The sequence below is a fragment of the Cupressus sempervirens genome, chromosome 8, assembly GCF_028749045.1.
Source record: "Cupressus sempervirens isolate cs-2001-9-10 chromosome 8, ASM2874904v1, whole genome shotgun sequence".
Taxonomy (NCBI): Eukaryota; Viridiplantae; Streptophyta; class Pinopsida; order Cupressales; family Cupressaceae; genus Cupressus; species Cupressus sempervirens.
Genome location: NC_143125.1, coordinates 764,524,961 through 764,530,080, shown reverse-complemented (window position 1 = coordinate 764,530,080; position 5,120 = coordinate 764,524,961). Strand labels below are relative to the sequence as shown.

The following is a 5,120-nucleotide window of genomic DNA, read 5'->3' as shown; positions in this document are numbered from 1 at the left end:
AGATTTATGAAATTTAAAATGCATCCCCTGGGTCAAAAGATTACAACCATATTTTTAAAATAATTTTATAAATTTAAAACTTTTTTAATTGACAAATTTTAGTGTTCGTACCTTTGTAAATTCTATCATTTGATAATTAGGATATATTTTTCACAGCAAGTTAAATTGTGATTTTGCTATCAGGATTTAACTTAGTTTTTGAGTCAAATTAATTGATCCATGTTTCATGAGTAGGAATTCACGTGAATCCATCTTTCATGAAAATAAATGGAACACTTAGCAGTCATTGGATCTAGGTAATGCTTCCAGAAGTGAAGCACCAGGACAGCGGGGTTAATCATAGAGGAAATTCCGTACTTTGAGAGTGGGTTTAACCATAGAGGAAACTTCATAGTTAAGCACTCTCAACTGGAGTAGTACTGGGATGGGTGACCTCTGGAGAAGTCCATTTGCTAGCAGAGTAGGTTTAACCATGGAGGAAACTCCATAGTTAAGTGTGCTCTTCAACTGGAGTAGTAATGAGATGGGTGACCTCCCGAGAAGTCCTGGTGCTTCACCTTTGTGAGCATCACCTAGATCATGAAAAATGGATTCATGTGAATCACTACTCATGAAACACAGGTGAATGAGTTTGACTCAAAAACTACACAGTTATAACAATATCACAATCCTATCATTCTATAATTCCACAAAACAAATAGACCCCTATCATTTTATTGGCTCCAAACAAACTCTTCATCTCCTAACTGGTTTGCATTAACGACCTATCTTCTTCTCCATTCCAGCAGGGCTTCTTAGGCAGCTTTTCAAAGTACTCTACAACGCAATGTCAGGTATAGCTCCTTATAAAATAAAGCTAATTTTAGAGCCGAGTCTCTTTTTCGTCGCCCTGATCTTTAATTGTGTTTTCGTTCTTTTTCCTAAATTTGACGCCGTCCCCAACTCCCCTGCACCCTCCCCAGCTCCCCAAAATGGGTCACACTGAACGCTAACCTCCTGCTAATGGAGTGTGAGTACTACAGATCAAAGGTAATCCATCCCACAGGTCGCTTGATTGCTTTCATAGCGTCAACCTTAATGTTTGTTAAGCTGGGACAACAGTATCACATAAGACATCTCTTAACTCTTTTGTTAATACCTCAAGTTGTATGTATCCTTGTTGAAGTAGGTAGGATGAATCCACATGATATTTACCAGATCTTGATCCATTTATAGTTCAATCTAGTGAGTTAACTGGTGTGTTGTGTTTGGATGCACTATGCAATGTGCATGCCAAGGCCTCAGCCGATCCATCTTGTTGACTATTCATCTGAAGTACAAATGCTTCATGGAACATTCTCAACTTTCAGAAAAATATTTCTGAGCCTTCTTTTGAGTTTGGGAAAAAGATATTGGAGGGAGGGATCTGTTTAAGGACATTTTAATCTTTTAACTTCATTAACCAACCAAAGATGGATTGACAAAAAATATGTTTGTAAGTCCACAAATTTCATATAAACATTAGTTATCTGATTTTGGAATGTCCTGTAATTGCTTGCAGAGTGCACAATCATAGAAACGAAAGTCTCTGGTTGCTACCCTTTTATACATGCAGGCTCGTGATCTTGCTTCAATTCATTATTTGAGGAAATGTTAGTAAAATACACCCCATGGATCAGTTAAAGACCATTCTCTTCGGGGAAGTAAGCAGGGGAGAAAATTCTCAAGCTTCGCGTCCAAGTGAGGAGACTATAAGTTTACCATAGAACGATTAGCTGGTGAGATACATTTATTTGAAATGTTTCTTTCCTTCTCTCTCCCATGAATCCGATTTTAAAACTCAATTTATATTATTTCAATATACACTTACAGTGACTACGGACAGAGAGTTTTGGTTCAAGATGTATTTCTCAGTCACAGCGGTAAGCAGAAAAACAGCTACACACAGACCTCACAAACCAAGGTGTGTCCTGCTTCTTTGATCAAGATCGCGACAGCTTGCCAGTCGGGGAAGATTTCCCTTTTCATATATTTGAAGCCGTTAAGACATGCAAAGTAGCAGTTTTACTTCTCTCCATGGATTACCTGGAATCAAAGTGGCCAATGCTGGAACTTTCTGCTTTCGTGAGAGCAAAAGATTTAATCCGTACAAATCCCAATCTCAATATATTACCTCTGTTCTTCCAGATTTCACCGGATGCTCTCAAAAACATTACCGCTAACAACAAAAGGTGAAACAGTTGGAGAAATCCGGTGAAAAGAGAGCAGAATGGCACCAAGCTTTGAATGAAATACGACGAATTAACGGGTTGAAGTTCAGTGAAGGTGATTGTGAAGTTCTGTTCAGAGATCAAATTGTGAGAGAAATCTGGTAGATACTTCCAACACCCTCGCCAAAGTACCATGTCCCTGCCATGCAAGGAGAAGCACGCATGTGTCAGGTGAAAAACATCTCAATACCTTATTTTGCCTAAATCATGCATATATTCATAGTCTAATGTATATTTATGATATCTATGCAGGAGGTTGCAGATTTTTTCAAAGCTGTTCTATTCGTGAGAAAGGGAATCGGCATTGCAGGATTGTATGGAATAGCGGGCCAGGGGAAAACTACACTTGGCAAGGCTTTCTGCAACTTCAAATTGGGAGAATTTGAAGGTAAAGTGTGCCATCTGGAATTTTCTAGAGGCGATTCATTCGAAAGAATTAAACATGCCCTGCACTATCTCACTCATTGCCCTCAGTCACATCTCCAAACATTGCAATGCCAAGATCAGGTGAACAATTTCACATACTTCAATATGCTGGCTGGATGTTCTAACCTTCTCATCCAGATTTCATTTTACAACACCAGTCTTGTATAAATGACTGTAAACAAGGTATGTATGTATTTATCTTACAGGTGCAAGTAGAGTTGTATAGAAGAGTGAAGGGAAAAAGGGTATTGTTGGTTCTCGACAATATTACAGAAGAAAGTATAGACGAAGTGACGTACTATCTCAGGGCGTATTTGGGAGAAAACAGCTGCATCCTTTTGAGCGCTCGGAGTATAGATGTTCTACAGAAGCACTTCAAAATAGATAAGCAATCATGCATGCGCGTACCAAAGCTCAAAGAGGAAGAGGCCATAGCCGTCTTGTTGGAAAGGGCTTGTATAGAATTTTCCACGTTGGCGGCAGAGGACAGAGCTTTTGCTGTCAACTGTCAAGTGCGCACACACATGTTCCTTCAAAGACGTCAGTCCTAGAGAAAGAACATTTAATCCCTTGGCATTAAAAGCTTTTGTTGGCCACCTATCTAGTAAATATGGTTCAGATTTTTTCAGCATGGGTTGATAAGATAGAAGGCTGGGTAGACCGCTGTGGTTATGGTTTGGATGACTTGTTGGTTTTGCTGGGCAAAGCTTTTGACAACATGCGTCCCGAATATCGCACCATATTCATGTTTCTCGCTCTATATATGCCGCCTAATATCCCTCCCCCCAATGTTACTCAATGGCTGGCAATGACTCTCAACAAAGAGATCAAATTTATTGAGAAAGCGGTGAGTTGAATATTTTCTTTCAATTCATTTAAGTTTGCGATTTGGTTGTTTCATCTAATTAAAAAGCTGCTGAATGCTAAACTAGAATTTCATACGTGGTTTCAGGTTGAGGACCTATGTAAGAAGTCATTTGTTGAAGAACGTTGACCTGAAATTCGCATGCACGACCTATACATTGAGTTCGCGCAAAGCAAAGCAATAGAAATGGGTAGATGGCTGTGGTGGGAGGGCACACAACATAGTACATGCGGGTTAATTTCACAGGACAATGCAGGATTCGAATTGGCTAAGTTGGAGCGATGCGCGTACCGACAGATCGCCCCCAAGTACCTTGGAAAGCTATTAGTGCTTCAGCTCATTGAAGTGCAGAATATGAGCAAGCTTGACTTGAGTCCGATGGACAGCCTCAGAAGCGTCACATTAAGCTATTGCAAAGACCTGGAAGCGCTTGACGGGATAGAAAACTTGCTGAACCTGGCGTGGCTTCAGATAAGAGAGGTACATCCAATGTTTAAACTTCCCGAGTTAAGCAGCCTCCAAGAGTTGCAACATATTGAGGTCGAAATTGCAGTCTCCCGTGGGCTCAATCAGCTGGGAGATCTTACCAATTGTTTATATCTAAGAGAGATTAATGTTCGCTATCCTTCTCTGTCAGAGTTCCCCAACGTAAATGGTCTGCAGTATTTGAAGAAAGTGCAATTCAATTTGTGTGATAAAGTGAGGCCCCCCCTCGACTGTAGAGGATGCGTGGAGCTTCAAAGTATTGTCCTCGACAGCTGCCCTCAGATGACAGCTGCCCTCAGATGGTGTAACAAACTCTCCAACATTCTGTTGAGGGAATGTGACGTGGTGCCGTCCTGTCCAGATATAGATGTGCCAAGTTCTTTAAAGACCCTAGAGCTGCTCACTTTACCAAAAGCTTCGTCGTCGCCCAAAAATTTAGAGTTTTGTGATGAATTGGAAATTTTAAAACTGCGTAATATGGGAGAACTCACGGAGTTACCGAGTTTTAAACGTTTGTCAAAATTGACCGTGCTCGTACTTTACGAGTGCGGTATGACGAAGCTTCCTGATCTTGCATGTTGTGCTATGTTGAAGGAAGTTTTCTTTTCCAATCTAAAACATCTAGTGAGGTTTCCCAATTTCTCAGCTGAGGGAGCTGGAAAGATTAAGATTAGAGGAATACTTCTGTCGTATATAAGACAATACTTCTGTTAAAGCAAATGTAGTTTCTAAGGTTTGATTTTAAAAATGAATTATGATATACTAATTTTGATTTTATGATTGGTTAGTTGGTAATTTATCGAGGTTTATTTGTATTTTCTTTAGTAAAAAATTCAAAAATAAAAGGCGGTGTTCTTTTGGTTCATTGTTGGAAGAAATTCAAGAATCTTCTGTGATGTATTTTAGTTTTTAAATAGACTATATGTGAGAAAGTTCCTCTAAAATTAGTCAGCCCTTCTTTGATTTTATGATTTTCCATAATAGATTTTCCGATAGAATTTTTTTTAATGATTATTATATATATATATATATATAAGTTGATATACTTTAAATTACTTTAGTTTTTAGTTTTTTTAATTTTATTTATTTATTAA

General features: G+C 38.9%; 1 pseudogene; it reads left to right on the top strand.

Annotated features, from left to right (window-relative positions):
* The first annotated feature begins 826 nt into the window (after positions 1-826).
* Positions 827-4,723, top strand: LOC149544664 (disease resistance protein Roq1-like; annotated as a pseudogene).
* The last annotated feature ends 397 nt before the right edge of the window (positions 4,724-5,120 follow it).